We start from the raw sequence: 22958 nt of genomic DNA on the forward strand, positions 1-22958 counted from the left end.
TAGTCCAGTACTTCTCAACCACAGTTAGTCTTTAAGGAAGAAACAATACAAATTCTACCCAAACTCTTCCACAAAGTTGAGATGAACATTACCCTAATACCAAAACCAGACAGTACATGAAATGTTTTTTAAATTTTTAGCAAATTGAATCCAGTAATATATCCAAAGGATGATATAGCATAGCAAGTGGTGATTATCCCAGAAATACAAGGTTGTTTAACACTAAAAAAAAAATCTATATAATCCACCTATATCTAGACTAGTATATACAATAAACACACACACACACACAAACACACATACACACACATAAAATCCTCCACAAAGGCACAAATTGCATTTTAAAAAATCTAACAGCCATTTCTATTTGAAAAGAAAAAAACTCTCATTTCAAAAATAAAAAGAAACATACTTAGCCTGATAAATGGCATCTATGAAAAACATACTAATAGTGAAACTGCGAATGCTTTCCTGCTAAGATCAGGAACAAGGCAATGATATCTACTTTCACTTCTTTTCAGCTTTGTACGGATGGTCCTAGCCTATGCAATCAGGCAAGAAAAAGACATAAAAGGCATTGTGACTGGAAGGAGGAGTAAAAACCCATCTTTATTCTCAGATAACACAATTGTTTATATGTAGAAAATCCCACAGAATCTACAAAAAAAGCTACTAGAACTAATAAATTTAGCAAGGTGGCAGGATATGATACAAATATATCCCCCTCCAAAACTGCATTTTTAAAACTGAAATTTTTAAAATACCACTTATAGTAGCACCAAAAAATATACAACACTTAGAGACTAATATGAAAAAAGAGATGTGCAAAACCTGTACACTGAAAACAACAACACTGCTGAGAAAACTTAGAGCTAAAGTAAATGAAGACATACAGCATGTTCATAGAAAAGAAGATTCAACATTGTTATGATGTTAATTCTCCCCATACTCACCTACAGATTCACTATAATCCCAATCAAATCCCAGCAGGTAGTTTTTATAAAAATTGACAAGCTTATGCTAAAACTTATATAGAAATCCTAAGGATCTAGAACAGCCAAAATAACTTAGAAAAGGAAAAATAAAATAGAAGACTTATAGTATCTGATTTCAAGAGTTATTATAAAGGTACAATAATCATGGCGATGGGGTATTAGCATAAAGATAAACAAATAGATGAAGAGAACTGAATAGAGAGTCTAGAAGTAAATTCACATATATATGGTCAATTAATTTAAAACACAGATGCCAAGGCAATTCAATAGGGAAAGGACAATCTTTAACAAGTAGTGCTGGAGCAATTAGATTGCCATATTCAAACTAATGAATCTCAAACTTTACTTCACACCATATACAAGAATTAACGCAAATCTGCTAACAAGTATTAACTTACATGTATTATTAATTCACTTAGTAATCACAACTACTCTAAGTTGTAGGTGTTTTTCATTATCTCTATTTTAGAGAGGCACAGAGAACTATAAACATAAAAGCTATGGGCTTCCCTGGCGGTGCAGTGGTTGAGAGTCTGCCTGCCAATGCAGGGGACACAGTTTCGTGCCCTGGTCCGGGAAGATCCCACATGCCACGGAGCAGCTAGGCCCATGAGCCATGGCCGCTGAGCCTGCATGTCCGGAGCCTGTGCTCCACAACAGGAGAGGCCACAACAGTGAGAGGCCCACGTACCACAAAAAAAAAAAAAAAAAAAAAAAAAAAAAAGCTAAAGTTACAAATATCTAGAAGAAAACACAGGAGAAAATTCATAATCATGAGTTTAGCAAAGATTTCTTAAGCAAAAGAATAAGAACATGATCCATCAAGCAAAAAACTGGTAAGTTGAACTTCATAAAAATCAAGAACTTTCATTCTTTGAAAAACATTAGTAGGAAACTAAGAAATCAATCCACAGACTGGGGAAAATATTTGCAAATCATATGTGTAATAAAAAAATGTATTATCCAGCATAAACAAAGCATTCTCAAAAATCAATAATAAGAAAATTTTCTTAATGGACAAAACATCTTAACATATACTTCACCAAAGAAGATATGTGGATAGCAAATAAGCACATGATAAATACTCAATGTCATTAGAGAAATTAAAATTAAACCACAATGAGACACCATCTAGGAGAATGGCTAAAATTTAAAGACTGACCAGGTGAGAATGTGGAGCAACGAGAACTGTCAAACAATGCAGGTAAAATGAAAAATAGTACCACATTGGAAAACAGTTTCACAGTTTCTTAAAAAGTTACATGTTAAATACATACCTATCAAATGACACAGACATTTCACTGCTGGATATTTACTCAAGAAAAATTAAAACATATGTACACTCAAAGACTCAACTGAAACCAAATGTTCTTGACATTTTTATCTGTAATAGCCAAAAACTGGAAACAACCTAAATGTCTATCAACAGCCTAATAAATAGAATGTGGTAAATACAAAAAATGAAGTACTGCTCAGCAATAAAAAAGGAATGACCTATACTATTAATACATAGTGATCAAAGGATCAATCCAAGAAGAACACATAACAATTGTAAATATATATGCACCCAACAGAGGAGCACCTCAATATATAAGGCAAATGTAAACAGACATAAAAGGAGAAATTGACAATAACACAATAATAGTGGATGACTTTAACACCCCACTCACATCAATGGATAGATTAGCCAGACAGAAAATCAATAAGGAAACACAGGCCTTAAATGACACATTAGACCAGATAGACCTAATTGATACTTATGAGCATTCCATCCAAAACCAACAGAATACATTTAGTGCACATGGAACATTCTCAGGATAGATCACAGACTCGGCAACAAAGCAAGCCTTGGTAAATTTAAGAAAACTGAAATCATATCAAGCATCTTTTCCAACCACAATGCTATGAGGCTAGAAATCAACTACAAACACACATAAACACAACCTGCAAAAAACACAAACATGTGGAGGCTAAACAATATGCTACAAAACAACCATAGATCACTGAAAACATCAAAGACAAAATAAGAAAATACCTAAAGACAAATGAAAACAAAAACATGACAATCCAAAACCTATGGGACACAGCAAAAGCAGTTTTAACAGGGAAGTTTATAGTTATACAAGCTTACTGCAGGAAACAAGAAAAACCTCAAAAAATCTACTTAACCTTATACCTAAAGCAACTAGAGAAAGAAGAAAGGAAACCCAAAGTTAGTAGAAGGAAAGATATCATAAAAATTAGTGTAGAAATAAATGAAATTGAGACTAAAACAACAATAGGAAAACACCAATGAAATTAAAAGCTGGTTCTTTGAAAAGATAAACAAAACTGGGCCTCCCTGGTGGCGCAAGTGGTTAAGAGTCCGCCTGCCGATGCAGGGGATGCGGGTTTGTGCCCCGGTCTGGGAGGATCCCATATGCCGCGGAGCGGCTGGGCCCGTGAGCCATGGCCGCTGGGCCTGCGCATCCGGAGCCTGTGCTCCGCAACGGGAGAGGCCACAGCAGTGAGAGGCCCACATACCGCAAAAAGAAAAAAAAAAAAAAAAAAAAAGATAAACAAAACTGATAAACCTTTAGCCAGACTCATCTAGAAAAAAGGGAGAGGGCCCAAATCAGTAAAATCAGAAATGAAGAAGGAGAAGTTACAACCAACACCACAGAAATACAAAGAATCATAAGAGACTACTATGAGCAACTACTATGCTAATAAAATGGACAACCTAGAAGAAATGGACAAATTATTAGAAAGGTACAAGCTCCCAAGAATTAACCAAGAAGAAACAGAAAATACAAACAGAGCAATTGCCAGTACTGAGATTGAATCAGTAATTTTAAAACTCTCAACAAACAGAAGTTCAGGACCAGATGGCTTCAGGAGAATTCTATCAAACATTTACAGAAGATTTAACATCTATCCTTCTGAAACTATCTCAAAAAAAATTCCAGAAGAAGGTTCTATGAGGCCACTATCACCCTGATACCAAAGCCATAAAGCTATCACACACACACACACACACACACACACACACACACACACACACAAATCACAGGCCAATATCACTGATGAACATAAATGCAGATACCCTCACCTAGCAAGCTAAATCCAACAATAAATTAAAAGGATCATACACCATGATCAAGTGGGATTTATTCCAGGGATGCAAGGATTTTCAGTATCTGCAAATCAATCAGCACGATACACCATATTAACAAACTGAAGAACAAAAAAAACATATGATCAACAATATATGCAGAAAAAGTTTTTGATGAAATTCAACATCAATTTATGATAAAGACTCTCAGAAAGTGGGCATAGAAGGAACATACCTCAACATAATAAAGGCCATATATGACAAACCCACAGCTAACATCATACTCAAGAGTGAAAAGCTTAAAGCACTTCCTCTAAGATTAGGAAGAAAACAATGATGCCCACTCTCACCACTTTTATTCAACATAGGTTTGGAAGTCCTAGCCACAGCAATCAGACAAGACAAAGAAATAAAAGGAACCCAAGCTGGAAAAGAAAAAGTAAAACTCTCACTGTTTGCAGATGACACAATGCTATACATAGAAAATCCTAAAGATGCTACCAGAAAACTACTAGAGCTCATCAATGACTTTGGTAACGTTGCTGGATACAAAAATAATACACAGAAATTTGCTGCACTTCTATACACAAACAACAAAATACCAGAGAGAAACTAACGAAACAATCCCATTTACCACTGCATCAAAAAGAATAAAATACCTAGGAATAAACCTACCTAAGGAGGCAAAAGACCTGCACTCCAAAACCTATAAGACACTGATGAAAGAAATTAGAGGACACAATAGATGGAAAGACACACCATGTTCTTGGATTGGAAGAATCAATATTATTAAAATGACCATACTACCCAAGGCAATCTACAGGTTCAATGCAATCCCTATCAAATTACCAAGTGCATTTTTTATGGAACTAGAAAAAAATTAAATTTGTATGGAAACACAGAAGACCCCTAATAGCCAAAACAATCATGAGAAAGAATGGAGCTGGAGGAATCACGCTTTCTGACTTCAAACTATATTACAAAGCTACAGTAATGGCATGGTCCTGGCACAAAAACAGAAATATAGATCAATGGAACAGGACAGAAAGCACAGAAGTAAAGCAAAGCATCTATGGTCAACTACTCTACAACAAAGAAGGCAAGAATATACAGTGGAGAAAAGACAATCTCTTCAATAAGTGGTGCTAGGAAAACTGGACAGCTACATGTGAAAGAATGAAATTAGAACACTCTCTAACACCATACACAAAAATAAACTCAAAATGGATTAAAGACCTAAATGTAAGACCGATACTACAAAACTCCTAGAGGAAAACATAGGTAGAACACTCTGACATAAATCACAGCAATATTTTTTTGGATCCACCTCCTAGAATAATGAAAATAAAAACAAAAATAAAGAAATGAAACCCAATTAAACTTAAAAAGATTTTGCAAAGCAATGGAAACCATAAACAAAATAAAAGGACAACCTATGGACTGCGAGAAAATATGTACAAACACTGTGACCGACAAGGGCTTAATTTCCAAAATATACAAACAGCTCATACAGCTTAATATTGAAAAAACAAACAACCCAAGCAAAAATGGGCAGAAGGCCTAGATATTTTGGCAAAGAAGACATATAGATGGCAACCAGGCACATGAAAAGATGCTCAACATTGCTAATAATTAGAGAAATGCAAATCAAAACTACAATTAGGTTATCACCTCACAGCAGCCAGAATGGCCATCACCAAGAAGTCTATGAATAATAAATGCTGGAGAGGGTGTGGAGAAAAAGGAACCCTCCTATGCTGCTGGTAGGAATGTAAATTGGTACAACCACTATGTAGAACAGTATGGACGTTCCTTAAAAAACTAAACATAGACTACCATATGACCCAGCAATCCCACTCCTGGACATATATCCAGAGACAACTCTAATTTGAAACTCTAGTGTGCACATCAGGACCCAGGGGAAGGAGGAGTGACCCCATAGGAGACTGAACCAGACCTACCTGATAGTGTTGGAGGGTCTCCTGCAGAAGCGAGGGGTGGTTGTAGTGAGGCTCACTGTGAGGATAAGGACACTAGAAGCAGAAGTTCTGGGAAGTACTCCTTGGCGTGAGCCCTCCCAAAGAGCAGGGTAGGCTCCAGTGTTGGGTCGCCTCAGGCCAAACAACCAACAGGGAGGGAACCCAGCCCCACCCATCAGCAGACAAGCAGATTAAAGTTTTACTGAGCTCTGCCCACCAGAGCAACACCAAGCTCTACCCACCACCAGTCCCTCCCATCAGGAAGCTTGCACAATCCTCTTAAATAGCCTGATCCACAAGAGAGCAGACAGCAGAAGCAAGAAGAACTACAATCCTGCAGCCTGTGGAACAAAAACCACTTTCACAGAAAGACAGGCAAGATGAAAAGGCAGAGGGCTATGTACCAGATGAAGGAACAAGATAAAACCCCAGAAAAACAACTAAATGAAGTGGAAATAGGCAACCTTCCAGAAAAAGAATTCAGAATAATGAGAGTGAGGATGATACAGGACCTCGGGGGAAAAAATGGAGGCAAAGATCAAGAAGATGCAAGAAATGTTTAACAAAGACCTAGAAAAATTAAAAAAAAAAAGAGAGGTGAACAATATAATAACTGAAATGAAAACTACACTAGAAGGAATCAACAGCAGAATAACTGAGGCAGAAGAATGGATAAGTGACCTGGAAGACAGAATGGTGGAATTCACTGCCACAGAACAGAATTAAAAAAAGAGAACGAAAAGAAATGAAGACAGCCTACAAGACCTCTGGGACAACATTAAACGCATCGTTCGCATTATAGGGGTCCCAGAAAGAGAAGACAGAGAGAAAGGACCTGAGAAAATATTTGAAGAGATTATAGTCGAAAACTTCCCTAACATGGGAAAGGAAAGAGCCACCCAAGTCCAGGAAGCACAGGGAGTCCCAGGCAGGACAAATCCAAGGAGAAACAGGTCGAGACACATACTAATCAAACTGATAAAAATTAAAGAGAAACAAAAATTATTGAAAGCAACAAGGGAAAAAGGACAAATAACATACAAAGGAACTCCCATAAGATTAACAGCTGATTTCTCAGCAACTACTCTACAAGCCAGAAAGGAGTGGCATGAGATATTTAAAGTGATGAAAGGGAAGAACCTACAACCAAGATTACTCTATCCAGAAAGGATCTCATTCAGATTCAACGGAGAAATCAAAAGCTTTACAGACAAGCAAAACTAAGAGAATTCAGCACCACCAAACCAGCTCTACAGTAAATGCTAAAAGAACTTCTCTAAGTGGAAAACACAAGAGAAGAAAAGGACCTGCAAAAACAAACCCAATAACAATTAAGAAAATGGTAACAGTAACATACATATCAATAATTACCTTAGGGCTTCCCAGGTGGCACAGTGGTTGACAGTCCGCCTGCCGATGCAGGGAACACGGGTTCGTGCCCTGATCTGGGAGGATACCTCATGCTGCGGAGCGGCTGGGCCCGTGAGCCATGGCCACTGAGCCTGCGCATCCAGAGCCTGTGCTCCGCAACGGGAGAGGCCACAACAGTGAGAGGCCCGCGTACCACAAAAAATAATAATAATAATAATAATAATAACCTTAAACGTGAATGGATTAAATGCTCCAACTAAAAGACACAGGCTCGCTGAATGGGTACAAAAACAAGACCCATATATATGCTGTCTACAAGAGACCCACTTCAGACCTAGGGACACATACACACTGAAAGTGAGGGGATGGAAAAAGATATTCCATGTAAATGGAAATCAAAAGAAAGCTGGAGTAGCAGTACTTATATCAGATAAAACAGTCTTTAAAATAAAGAACGTTACAACAGACAAGGAAGGACACTACATAATGATCAAGGGATCAATCCAAGAAGACGATATAACAAATATAGATATATATGCACCCAACATACAAGCACCTCAATACATAAGGCAACTGCTAACAGCTATAAGAGAGGAAATCGACAGTAACACAATAATACTGGGGGACTTTAACACCTCACTTACACCAATGGACAGATCATCCAAAATGAAAATAAATAATGAAACAGAAGCTTTAAATGACACAATAGACCAGATAGATTTAATTGATATTTATAGGACATTCCATCCAAAAACAGCAGATTACACTTCCTTCTCAAGTGGGCACGGAACATTCTCCAGGACAGACCACATCTTGGGTCACAAATCAAGCCTCAGTAAATTTTAAAAAACTGAAATCATATCAAGCATCTTTTCTGACTACAAAGCTATGAGATTAGAAATCAATTACAGGGGAAAAAAACGTAAAAAAAAACACATGGAGGCTAAAGAATACATTACTAAATAACCAAGAGATCACTGAAGAAAACAAAGAGGAAATCAAAAAATACCTCGAGACAAATGACAATGAAAACACGATGATCCAAAACCTATAGGATGCAGCAAACGCAGTTCTAAGAGGAAAGTTTATAGCAATACAAGCCTACCTCAAGAAACAAGAAAAATCTCAAATAACAATTTAACCTGACACCAAAAGGAACTAGAGAAAGAAGAACAAACAAAACCCAAAGTTAGTAGAAGGAAAGACATCATAAAGATCAGAGCAGAAATAAATGAAATAAAAACAAAGAAAACAACAGCAAAGATCAATAAAACTAAAAGCTGGTTCTTTGAGAAGATAAACAAAATTGATACTAATTGATCCTAAACATGCCACTAGAGCGAATCAACGAATTTGGTAAAGTTGCAGGATACAAAATTAATGCACAGAAATCTCTTGCATTCCTATACACTAATGATGAAAAATCTGAAACAAAAATTAAGGAAACACTCCCATTTACCACTGCAACAAAAAGAATAAAATACCTACGAATAAACCTACCTAGAGAGACAAGACCTGTATGCAGAAAACTGTAAGACACTGATGAAAGAAATTCAAGATGATACAAACAGATGGAGAGAGATACCATATTCTTGGATTGGAAGAATCAATATTGTGAAAATGACACTACCCAAAACAATCTACAGATTCAGTGCAATCCCTATCAAATTACCATGGCATTTTTTACAGAACTAGAACAAAAAAATCTTAAAATTTGTATGGAGACACAAAAGACCCCGAAGAGCCAAAGCAGTCTTGGGAAAAACAACAGAGCCGGAGGAATCAGGCTCCCGGACTTCACACTATACTACAAAGCTACAGTAATCAAGACAGTATGGTACTGGCACAAAAACAGAAATATAGATCAATGGAACAGGATAGAAAGCCCATAGATAAACCCACACACATACGGTCACCTTATCTTTTATAAAGAAGGCAAGAATACACAATGGAGAAAAGACAATCTCTTCAGTAAGTAGTGCTGGGAAAACTGGATAGCTACATGTAAAAGAATGAAATTAGAACACTCCCTAACACCATACACAAAAATAAACTCAAAATGGATTACAGGGCCTCCCTGGTGGCGCAGTGGTTAAGAGTCCGCCTGCCGATGCAGGGGATACGGGTTCGTGCCCCGGTCTGGGAGGATCCCATATGCCGCGGAGCAGCTGGGCCCGTGAGCCATGGCTGCTGGGCCTGCGCATCCGGAGCCTGTGCTCCGCAACGGGAGAGGCCACAACAGTGAGAGGCCCGCATACAGCAAAAAGAAAAAAAAAAAAAAATGGATTACAGACCTAAATATAAGGCTAGACACTGTAAAACACTTAGAGGAAAACACAGAAAGAACATTCTATGACATAAATCACAGCAAGATGCTTTTTGACCCACCTCCTAGAGAAATGGAAATAAAAACAAAAATAAACAAATGGGAACTAACGAAACTTAAAAGCTTTTGCACAGCAAAGGAAACCATAAACAAGATGAAAGACAACCCTCAGAATGGGAGAAAATATTTACAACTGAAGCAACTGACAAAGGATTAATCTCTAAAATTTACAAGCAGCTCATGCAGCTCAATATCAAAAAAACTAACAACCCAATCCAAAAATGGAGAGAAGACCTAAATAGACATTTCTCCAAAGAAGACATACAGATGGCCAAGAGGCACATGAACGGCTGCTCAACATCACTAATTATTAGAAAAATGTAAATCAAAACTACAATGACATATCACCTCACACCAGTTAGAATGGGCACCATCAGAAAATCTACAAACAACAAATGCTGGAGAGGGTGTGGAGAAAAGGGAACCTTCTTGCACTGTTGGTGAGTAAACTGATACAGCCACTATGGAGAACAGCATGGAGGTTCCTTAAAAAACTAAAAATAGAACTACCATATGACCCAGCAAACCCACTACTGGGCATATACCCAGAGAAAACCATAATTCAAAAAGACACATGCACCCCAATGTTCACTGCAGCACTATTTACAATAGTCAGGTCATGGAAGCAACCTAAATGCCCATCGAAAGATGAATGGATAAAGAAAATGTGGCACAGATATACAATGGAATATTACTCAGCCATAAAAAGGAACGAAATTGGGTCATTTGTAGAGACCTGGATGGATCTAGAGACTGTCATCCAGAGTGAAGTCAGTCAGAAAGAGAAAAACAAATATTGTATATTAACACATATATGTGGAACCTAGAAAAATGGTACAGATGAACCGGTTTGCAGGGCAGAAATAGAGACAAAGACATAGAGAACAAACGTATGGGCACCAAGGGGGGAAATGTCAGGGGTGGTGGTGTGATGAATTGGGAGATTGGGATTGACATGTATACACTAATATGTATAAAATGGATAACTAATAAGAACCTGCTGTATAAAAAATAAAATTTAAAAATTTAAAAAAAGAAATGGTACATATATACAATAGAATATTACTCAGCCATAAGAAAGAATGAAATAAATGGGAAGGAAATCTGAAAAAGAGTGGATATATGTTTACGTATAACTGATTCACTTTGCTATACAGAAGAAACTAACACAACACTGTAAAGCAACTATAGTCTAATAAAAAAATAAAGAATGAAATAATGCCATTTGCAGCAACATGGATAGACCTAGAAATTATCATATTAAGTTAAGTCAGACAGAGAAAGGCAAGTATCATATGATATCAATTATATGTGGAATCTAAAAAACTGATACAAATGAACTTATTTACAAAACAGAAATAGACTCACAAACAGAGAAAACGAAGGGGATAGAAAGGGGAGCAGGGAGATAAATTAGGAGTTTAGGATCAACATATACACACCACTATATATAAAACAAATAACAACAAAGACCCCCATATATGTAGCACAGGGAACTATATTCAGTATCATATAATAACCTATAATGGAAAAGAATTTATATATATAAATCACTTTGCTGTATATAAATCACTTTGCTGCACACCTGAAGCATATACAACACTGGAAATTAAATATACTTCAATTTTTTTTTTTTTTTTTTTTTTTTTTTTTTTTTTTTTTTTGCGGTATGCGGGCCTCTCACTGTTGTGTCCTCCCCCGTTGCGGAGCACAGGCTCCGGACGCACAGGCTCCGGACGCGCAGGCTCAGCGGCCATGGCTCACGGGCCCAGCCGCTCCGCGGCATATGGGATCCTCCCAGACCGGGGCACAAACCCGTATCCCCTGCATCGGCAGGCGGACTCTCAACCACTTGCGCCACCAGGGAGGCCCCTACTTCAATTTTTTTTGAAAAAAGGTTAAAAGAATAAAAATTAAAATAAAAAAACTTTACAGAATATGAAAAAAAGACTGACCTATTGATACACATGGCAACATAGATAAATTTCAAAATAATTTTGCTGAGTGAAAGAAATTAATTTTTCTAATCTCAGCAAACTCATTCTTAGGCAAATTGATTTTCAAAAAGTTGACCTAGAAACAGAAGAGATGAGGAGTAGGAGGTCCATACAGGTCTTAATTTTAAACCAGCCCAGAACAAGGCCTATACATTAATGAACTGCTAATTCAATTCTCATTTTTCTTCATATATACAGTCCCCTCAGAAACCCCAAGGACAGAGGAATGGATAAAGAAGATGTCCCCAAGGACAGAACAATGGATAATGATTTATGGTTGGAATATTACTCAGCCATAAAAAAGAATGAAATAATGCCATTTGCAGCAACATGGATGGACCTAGAGATTATCATACTAACTGAAGTAAGTCATATCTGGATTTAATTTAAAAATAAAGATACAGATGAAATTATTTACAAAACAGAAACAAACTTACAGATATAGAGAACAAACTTATGGTTACCAAAGGGGAAACATGGGGGGGGTGGGTAGAAATCAGGAGCTTGGGTTGAATACACACATACTACTATCTATAAGATAACCAAGAAAGACATACTGTATAGCACAGGGAGCTCTACTCAATATTCTGTAATAACCTATATGAGAAAAGAATCTAAAAAAGAATGAATATATGTATACGTATACCTAAATCACTTTGCAGTACACCTGAAACTAACACAACACTGTAAATCAACTATCCCCAGGAATACCCAAATCCTATTACAATCGTAACCCTTACATGCTGAATCCAGTAACCTGAATGGAGTACATACTGACTCAGAAACAGTTCAATTTTCTGACACAGGCACAACAAATTTAACATCCATTACAGTGCAGCTTACTATTCAATAAACTTTGAGATAACACAGGGAACAATGTTACCATTTGTCTAATGAATTCTCACATTAGCAGTTCCTCTCTTTCATTTCCTACTTCAATCACAAATACAGACACTGACAAAATAAATAAGAAAAATGGTTTGTGATTTTTTAAATTTGTACGCTTGTCCTCTAAATTTTCTATCAGCCTAACTCCTATACCTCACATCCGTCTTTGAAGGGCAGTTGTAAGATATCCAGGGTAAGAAAGAAAAATGCCACAGGATGACAACAAGGTTTCCACCCTGTTGTGTACTCAAGACGTTATTATGAAGTCAAGAGGGAACTATCCAATACATCTGGCACGTGTTCAAGGATAAACATGCAAAGTCTATTCTCCAGCATTCTCCTTAACATACTAATCATCAAAGGTCACTATATCTGACTGCTGGAAATTCTCCTTCGAATTCCTCTTCTCCACCATAGTTAACCTACTAAAGTTAAGTGGGAAGGGAAAAAACAGAAGCAAGAGTACTCTATTCACAAAGATGTCTACAATTTAAGATCAGAAAGTTTACTGCAAGCATTCTCCTAAATTTCCTAATCAATAATAACTAGTACCCAAAGAAAAGTATTCTCCTAAATCAGTTGTCTGTGCAATCTAAAAGAAGAGTAAACAAGAATCCACAGCAAAGTCTGTTGATTCAAACCTACCAGAAATGAAAAGATCTTTGCTGCTGTAAAGAAAGTCAAGAGTAAATATGTTCAGACCCAAACTAAGACAGGCTGCAAGGGCAGTTTTAAGAGGATCACAGATCATCTAGATAAGCCACACTTTAAAAAGTAAGCATATCAAGGGAATTCCCGTGGTCCAGTGGTTAGGACTCCGTGCTTCCACTGCAGGGGGCATGGGTTCAATCCCTGGTCAGGGAACTAAGATCCTGCAAGCCGTGTGGTACAGCCAAAAAAAAAAAAGTAAGCATGTCAAGAGTATGAGAGTTCCTATGACTCAAAATAACAAATCCACTAGAAAAACTGGACTCAGTCCAACGTGTTGAATGTGCAAAAAACTGAAGTAACATGCTAACACTTCATAACAAAATAAAATACTTCATCTTTTCTTTCTCCTACCTTCTAATTTCAGGTTCTGCCTCTCTAGCAGTATGTAAAATCAAATAATTCACTAATATTTCACAAATATAATGCCTTCAGTCTGTTTACATAAGCAAAAAAAATCATCTGTGTATAAATTATGAATGTTGTATTGCATCAAGAAAATTTAAACACTAATTCAAAAACTCATTTGGGGGGCTTCCCTGGTGGCACAGTGGTTAAGAATCCGCCTACCAATGCAGGGGACATGGATTCGATCCCTGGTCCAGGAAGATCTCACATGCCACGGAGCAACTAAGCCCGTGCACCACAACTACTGAGCCCGCGTGCCACAACTAGTGAAGCCCATGCACATAGAGCCCATGCTCCCCATCAAGAGAAGCCACCACAATGAGAAGCCCGCGCACCGCAACAAAGAGTAGCCCCCGGTCGCCGCAACTAGAGAAAGCCCCTGCGTTGAAGACCCAACGCAGCCACAAATAAATAAATAATTTATTAAAGAAAAAAAAAAAAAAAAACATTTGGTTTCCATTACTAGAAAACTGAACATGATAGCAGTATCAAAAACTAAGGATTTGGGCTTCCCTGGTGGCACAGTGGTTGAGAGTCCGCCTGCCGATGCAGAGGACACAGGTTTGTGCCCTGGTCCGGGAAGATCCCACATGCCGCGGAGCGGCTGGACTCGTGAGCCATGGCCGCTGAACCTGCGCGTCCGGAGCCTGTGCTCCGCAACGGGAGGGGCCACAACAGTGAGAGGCCTGCGTGCCGCAACAACAACAAAAAAAACCTAAGGATTTAACTAAAGAACACTTTTCATAATGAACAGCTTTTCTAATTATTTTAGCTTTTCTATTTCTTTGGGAAAACAATTTAATTAAATCTTGAATACAACGTTTTATTGGCTAACATTAAAGTCTGACAGTAATCATAATAGTTGTCCCATACTTTTTGACCTGAACCAAATTGCACAATGCTCCAACGTTAGATATACATAGCAAAATATACATTAAAAGGTGTTAAACCTAGTTTTACTTATCTGAGAACCGGGGTTTAGAATTTGGAAAAACCATATTTAAATCTACAAGTCTCCATTAAAAAGAGAGAAATAAAACAGAAAAGCCTTAGTAACTAAACTCTGTCTGGGATAAAACTTGATAAGCCACAAAGAAAAGCTCCATCCAGGAAAGGGTTCCTAGGTGCCAGCATCTTAATTATGAAAGAATTTAAAAGGAAAGGCCAATGCAGACTCACGCTGATCCAAAACAGATAGTATTAAACAACAGAGCTAATCCTTAACTTTTTGACATGAATAAATGCCTAAGGAGAGTACCCACTCTACTCATACAAATGACTGCCAATAAGGTGGTGCTTTGTGCTGAGTGGAAAAGGTTTGAAGGGAAGGGGTGTCAGCTTTAAAACAGTTCCTAAAATAGTTGCTTAAAAGGATAAAGAAAAAGAGAACTTACAAAGGCTTTGAGTCACACTTGGTTCCAGGAAAAGGATACTTTGGCTCTACGTGAAAGCAAAAACCAGTCATTGTAAAATACAGATACCCAGATTTTGTCAGCAAAAGGAAGAGTATTGTCCATTATTTCCCACAAAGGCAGCAGAGCCTTTAACTTGGATTCCTATTTTTTCTTGGCAGGTAGATATTCTGCAAAAGCAACAAAGCAAACTAAATATAAAAGTCTTCTGAAATTCAACCCCACAGTCAAAATGCCAAATTCACAAACTCATCAAAGGTCACAGAGGAACAAATTTCCTGTTTTTTTACTTAAACTCATTGCCTTCCTCCTGAGCTAACCAATACAGAATTTCCTTCTTCTTGTTTTGAGGCTGATAAAATGAGGACAGCATACTTACAACATACTAGGAACAATAGGCAGTTACCCAGAATCACAGAATCAAGGAATAAAATTTGATATCATTTTCTAAAACCCAGTTGCATATAATGCATGTCTGTTATTTCTCCATTTGAGAAGAGTGAATTGTTTTATTAACAATTTTTAAAAACTTTATTTTGAGGTTGTTTTACAAAAAGACTAAAAGAAAATGTAGGGGCTTCCCTGGTGGCGCAGTGGTTGAGAGTCCGCCTGCCAATGCCGGGGACACGGCTTCGCGCCCCGGTCCGGGAAGATACCACATGCCACGGAGCGGCTGGGCCCGTGAGCCATGGCCGCTGAGCCTGCACGTCTGGAGCATGTGCTCCGCAACGGGAGAGGCCACAGCAGTGGGAGGCCTGTGTACCGCAAAAAAAAAAAAAAAAAAGAAAATGTAATGCTTTATAAACGTTTATCAAAAGTCCATTACTTTTAATTATTAGAACTATGTTCCTTGCCCTAAACACCTTATAGTCTAGGAAAGATGAGCAAAAGGTAAACAATGATTATATTGTAAACATTTGTGTATTTCCCATCTTTTTCTAAAATGTATTTAAAGTTGCTTTCCACAAAGAATATTTAAATGTTTACAAATAACTGTAGTTTAATGAAGAAATGTGTGTAAATTCAATAAAAGAGCTACTAAGAATAAAATTTGAATGGAGCAATAGTTCTTGACCAAGTTGATGATTAATCGTGCAATGTGCTACAAGTACTGTAATTTGTAAACTAATAATAGTAAAAATGACCTAAGTTTGTGTACAATTTATACACACAATATATACTATATGTGTATTAGTACTGCTAATCCTATCCTTTTACCAACATTCTACCAATGAGAGAAAAAGGAAGAGTTACAACTATTTCTCAAAGATATTATTAATATTGATGGATACACGTTGCATATGTGAATATCATCCTTCAGGTATGTTGCATGGTTTTACATAGTCCTCATCCTATTAAAATATGGCTGTCTCTCTTACCACTCTAATAAAAAATGTTCTTATTAAACATACATGGCTTCAAATTACTAAATTGATTTTCAATCCCCTTTTAAGTCAGTACTCATTCTGTATGGCTTCTCTGGTTTTAAAAACTGAGGGCCACCCTCTTTTCTTGAAACTTTCCCTCCTTATCTTCTGAATCAGATTTTAAGTAGGCTGAAGGAAGATAGAGTTTATAAATGGGGGAGAGAAGAAAACATGTATTGAATGCCCAGTCTGTGTCCAGATACTGTGCTAGACTATTTGCATGCATTATATATTTAATTTTGCTAAAAATATAAACTATTATTAATTGCTATTTTACCAATGAGGAAGCTGAAGTACAGAGAAGGTGTGAAACATCCAACACCTCACAGCTAATAAGTGACTGGATCAGAATTTAAACATAGGTAAATCCAAGTACAAAATCCAAGCTGCTTCTACTAAACCATAACAAGTTTAATTTTAGACATTTCTAGAAGAAAATGAAGAATAATCATCTTGTAATTCTGGAGTGGAAAAAGCTTAAAGCAAGGTAAAGACCATACAAAAAAAAGAATGACAGAATAAACTATATAAAAAAATTTAATGTGTGTAAGGCAAAGAGCAAAGTCATAAAGTCAAAAGATAAAGAGGAAAGTGTAACAAAAAGTCTCTGTAATATTTATAATAGACAATGAGGTAATGCTTCTAAAATACAAACAGCTTTTACAAATTGATAAGAAATAAATGTAAACATCTCAAGGAGAAAATTGGGGTTAAAGGTCATGATAAGGCAAATCACAAAAGAATAAATACAATGACTAAAAAAAGTGAAAAAAATGTTTAATCATCAAATAATAGAAAAAATTTAAAAATACATGACTATTATCAAAAGGCAAAGATTAATAATGTGAAAGGGTGTGGGGAAATAGACATCCACTGCACAACTGGTAGGGGTATAATTTTATATATTTCTAAAGGGCAACCTGACAAGATATCAAAATTTTGAATGTGTAATCATTTTAATCCAGCAAGTCCACTTCTAGAAACTTACCCTTTAAAACAGTGTGCAAAGGTGTATATATGAGTCTTTTCATTGCATTAGTGTTGATAATTGCAGAAAATAAGGAAATCAATTATTTGCCAATCAATAGCAGACTGAATTATATAGCACATCAATAAAATGGACTATAATTCAGTCATTAAAAAGCATGATAAACAGAAATGTAAAATGATGCAGCTGCTGTGGAAAAGTCTGTCAGTTGCTCAAAAAGTTAAACAGAGAACTATCAGATGTTCCAGTAATTCTACTGCTAGGTATATACTCAGGAGAAGTGAAAATTTATGTCCACACAAAAACCGTTACATGAATATTCATAGCAGAATTATTTATAACAGCCATAAAGTGGAAACAACCCAAATGTTCATCAGCTATGAACAGATAACATATGGTATATCCATACAGTGGCATATTATTCAGCCATAAAAAGAAATGAAGTAGTGTTTCTTGCTTCAACATGGCATAATCTCGAAAACATGCTAAGTGAAAGAAACCAGACACAAAAGGTCACACACTGTATGTTTCCATTTATATTAAATGCTTAGAATAGGCAAATTCAGAGACAGAAAGTAGATTGGTAGTTGCCAGCAGATGAAGGAATGGGCAAACTGGAACTGCTAATAGGTATGAGATTTCTTTGAGGTTGATGGAAATGTTCTGGAATTAGATAGTAGTGGTGGTTCACAACACAGTGAAAACACTAAAACCACTGAAGGGTACACTTTAAAATGGCAAATTTTGTGTTATGTGATATACATCTCAATTTTTTTAAGCCATAAATTTTTTAAAGCATGAAACATATCCAGTGATAGAAAAAACGCCAATAATATGTTGTTAAATCAAAAAGCAAGTTTAAAAAACGGTGCATAGGGCTTCCCTTGTGGCGCAGTGGTTGAGAGTCTGCCTGCCGATGCAGGGGACGTGGGTTTGTGCCCCGGTCCGGGAAGATCCCACATGCCGCAGAGCGGCTAGGCCCGTGAGCCATGGCCGCTGAGCCTTGCGTCCGGAGCCCGTGTTCCTCAACGGGAGAGGCCACAACAGTGAGAGGCCCGCGTACCGCAAAAAAAAAAAAAAAAAAAAAAAAAAACAGTGCATATAGTATGATTCTATTTATGTATGTTTATGTAGTTATATAAGTTCATCTTGCCCAGAAACAGATAATGGTACTATATAGAGAGTATACACGACTAACAGTCTTGATCTCCATGAGATAGGATAACCAGAAAATTATGCTCTTTAGCATCATTTTTTTTACACAAAGAGCACATAATTATTTCCAAAGCAGACATGAAAAAATATTACCATCTGCAAAGAAAAGGAGAATAATATGACAAAAATACGCATAGTAGACAGAAACCAGGAGACAATACAGCAAAGATTATTAACCTAAGGTCCATAAACCTCAAGGAATCTATAAATTTGTAAAGGAAAAAAAATTATATCCCTAGTTCCACTAACCTCTGATTAAAATTTAGTATCTCTTTCAATTAGACGTAGACAACCTACCATAATAATATTAGCAGCACCTGTGCTTTTTGTCACTAACAAGTTGTATTTCACTTCACATTACAGTTGTTACAGATACCTCAAAATATCATCTACATATATATTACTTTAAAATTATGGTAGTTATTATAGACTCACTGCTAGATCTTGTTCTCTAAGTGCATTAATAAAAGGGTATATATATATTAATCTTTACAAATTGTTTTCATGTATTTCAAAATAACACATTCCTTTTTAATCTTATTTATTTCATTCACTAAAAATCATTATTCCAAAAAGGCCCCACAGACTTCTCCAGACTGCCAAAGAGTCCATACAATCAAACATCCACCCATATCCAAACATAACACCCATGAATTAGAGGGAGGAAGGGAAAACCAATCCTGAGGGTATTCAGGCATAAAGTAAGTAGTGCCTAAATTCAGGCAAAAATAGAAATAATTCCAATTTTAATCAATTTGTCTAATACAAAATTCATAATTTGCTTCCCCAAATTGTATCCTCCTTCTGATTTTTCAGTTATCTTTGACTTCTTCCTTCATATTCAACCACTGATGTCACTTAAAAGCTTTCTTTTCTATCCCAATTGACACATCTCTCTCCTGACTTACCACTTCATATTTTAATTTTAATTATTTAAGAAAGAGACTCCCTCCTCCCACACTGATCTCCACAACTGATTCTGCATACCGCAACCAGATTAAACTTAATTATTTCCAAACTGCCACCAGCCTCTCAAAATCACTCAATGCTCCCAAACTCTTTAATAGTAGTATTGATAATTACTTGATTCTAGAGCCATATCTGAAATAACTATTAATAACTATTAATCAAAACAATTATACAGCCATGTCCCATAAAATATCATCTAGATGCTATTATGACATAAAATTCAGGTATTACTAAGAGAACCCCAATTTACAGATGTAAAAAAAACACTTGGTGCTCTAGAATTAAACCTAGAATAAGACAAATTCCTCATTCAAACCCCTCCATAATAATCATGCTCCAATTTGTCTTATTACCTCCTTGTTCCCACTGAAGCTCTGGAAGTTAACCAGATATTAACTCAATGTCCCACTCCTCCTTGAATCTGGACTCATACCCTTTATTTTTCTTTTCAAAACATCTTTATTGGGGTATAATTACTTTACAATGGTGTGTTAGTTTCTGCTTTATAACAAAGTGAATCAGCTATACATATACATATATCCCCATATCTCCTCCCTCTTGCGTCTCCCTCCCACCCTCCCTATCCTACCCCTCTAGGTGGTCACAAAGCACTGTGTTGATCTCCCCATGCTATGCAGCTGCTTCCCGCTAGCTAGCTACTTTACATTTGCTAGTGTATATATGTCCATGCCACTCTCTCACGTCGTCCCAGCTTACCCTTCCTGCTCCCCGTGTCCTCAAGTCCATTCTCTACATCAGTGTCTTTATTCCTGTCCTGCCCTTAGGTTCATCAGAAGATCTTTTTTTTTTTTTTTTTTTTAGATTCCACATATATGTGTTAGCATACGGTATTTTTCTCTTTCTAACTTACTTCACTCGGTATGGCAGACTCTAGGTCCATCCACCTCACTACAAATAACTCAATTTCATTTCTTTTTATGGCTGAGTAATATTCCACTGTATATATGTGCCACATCTTCTTTATCCATTCATCTGTCAATGGACATTTAGGTTGCTTCCATGTCCTGGCTACTGTAAATACAGCTGCAATGAACATTGGGGTACATGACTCTTTTTGAATTATGGTTATCTCAGGGTATATGCCCAGTAGTAGGATTGCTGGGTCGTATGGTAGTTCTATTTTTAGTTTTTTAAGGAAACTCCATACTGTTCTCCATAGTGGCTGTATCAATTTACATTCCCACCAAAGGTGCAACAGGGTTCCCTTTTCTCCACACCCTCTCCAGCATTTGTTTGTAGATTTTTGATGATGGCCATTCTCACTGGTGTGAGATGATACCTCACTGTAGTTTTGATTTGCATTTCTCTAATGATTAGTGATGTTGAGCATCCTTTCATGTGTTTGGTGGCAATCGGTATATCTTCTTTGGGGAAATGTCTATTTAGGTCTTCTGCCCACTTTTTTTTTTTAAGCATCTTTACTGGAGTACAACTGCTTCACAATGGTGTGTTAGTTTCTGATGTATAACAAAGTGAATCAGCTATACATATACATATATCCCCGTATCTCCTCCCTCTTGCATCTCCCTCCCACCCTCCCTATCCCACCCCTCTAGGTGGTCACAAAACATTGAGCTGATCTCCCTGTGCTATGCGGCTGCTTCCCACTAGCTATCTAGCTTACATTTGGTAGTATATATAAGTCCATGCCACTCTCTCACTTCGTCCCAGCTTACCCGTCCCCCTCCCCCTCCCTGTGTCCTCAAGCCCATTCTCTACTTCTGCGTCTTTATTCCTGTCCTTTCTGCCTATTTTTGGATTGGGTTGTTTGTTTCTTTGATATTGAGCTGCATGAGCTGCTTATAAATTTTAGAGATTAATCCTTTGTCAGTTGCTTCATTTGCAAATATTTTCTCCCATTCTGAGGGTTGTCTTTTCATCTTGTTTACGGTTTCCTTTGCTGTGCAAAAGCTTTCAAGTTTCATTAGGTCCCATTTGTTTATTTTTGTTTTTATTTCCATTTCTCTAGGAGGTGGGTCAAAAAGGATCTTGCTGTGAGTTATGTCATAGAGTGTTCTGCCTATGTTTTCCTCTAAGAGTTCTATAGTATCTGGCCTTACATTTAGGTCTTTAATCCATTTTGAGTTTATTTTTGTATATGGTATTAGGGAGTGTTCTAATTTCATTCTTTTACATGTAGCTGTCCAGTTTTCCCAGCACCACTTATTGAAGAGGCTGTCTTTTTTCCATTGTATATTCTTGCCCCCTTTATCAAAAATAAGGTGACCATATGTGCATGGGTTTATCTCTGGGCTTTCTATCCTTTTCCACTGATCTATATTTCTGTTTTTGTGCCAGTACCATACTGTCTTGATTACTGTAGTTTTGTAGTACAGTCTGAAGCCCAGGAGCCTGATTCCTCCAGCTCCGTTTTTCTTTCTCAAGATTGCTTTGGCTATTCGGGATCTTTTGTGTTTCCATACAAATTGTGAAATTTTTTTGTTCTAGTTCTGTGAAAAATGCCATTGGCAGTTTGACCAGGATTGCACTGAATCTGTAGATTGCTTTCAGTAGTATAGTCATTTCCACAATGTTGATTCTTCCAATCCAAGAACATGGTATATCTCTCCATCTGTTCGTTATCACCTTTAATTTCTTTCATCACTGTCTTATAGTTTTCTGCATACACACACGTCTTTTGTCTCTCTAGGTAGGTTTATTCGTAGGTATTATTCTTTTTGTTGCAATAGTAAATGGGAGTGTCTCCTTAATTTCTCTGTCAGATTTTTCATCATTAGTGTATAGGAATGCACGAGATTTCTGTGCATGAATTTTGTATCCTGCAACTTTACCAAATTCATTGATTAGCTCTAGTAGTTTTCTGGTAGCATCTTTAGGATTCTCTATGTATAGTATCATGTCATCTTCAAATAGTGACAGTTTTACTTCTCTTTTCCGATTTGGACTCCTTTTATTTCTTTTTCTTCTCTGATTGCTGTGGCTAAAACTTCCATAACTGTGTTGAATAATAATGGTGAGAGTGGACAAGCTTATCTTGTTCCTGATCTTAGAGGAAATGGTTTCAGTTTTTTCACCACTGAGAACCATGGGGGCTGTGGGTTTGTCATATATGGCCTTTATTATGTTGAGGAAAGTTCCC

At 37.0% G+C, this 22958-nt stretch overlaps 1 protein-coding gene across 7 annotated transcripts in view; it reads right to left on the reverse strand.

Annotated features, from left to right (window-relative positions):
- The window catches only part of CNOT6L (CCR4-NOT transcription complex subunit 6 like), a 130103-nt gene that overhangs the window by 95719 nt on the left and 11426 nt on the right, over positions 1-22958 (reverse strand). Inside the window, exon 1 of one of the 7 annotated variants that reach the window (XM_060113669.1) lies at positions 15221-15238. The exons of the other annotated variants lie outside the window; for them this stretch is intronic. The gene's annotated coding sequence lies outside the window, so the exon portion shown is untranslated. Of the gene's footprint in view, positions 1-15220; positions 15239-22958 lie in introns of those variants that run through there. 7 annotated transcript variants of the gene reach the window in all.

Source organism: Mesoplodon densirostris, chromosome 1 (genome assembly GCF_025265405.1).
Source record: "Mesoplodon densirostris isolate mMesDen1 chromosome 1, mMesDen1 primary haplotype, whole genome shotgun sequence".
Taxonomy (NCBI): Eukaryota; Metazoa; Chordata; class Mammalia; order Artiodactyla; family Ziphiidae; genus Mesoplodon; species Mesoplodon densirostris.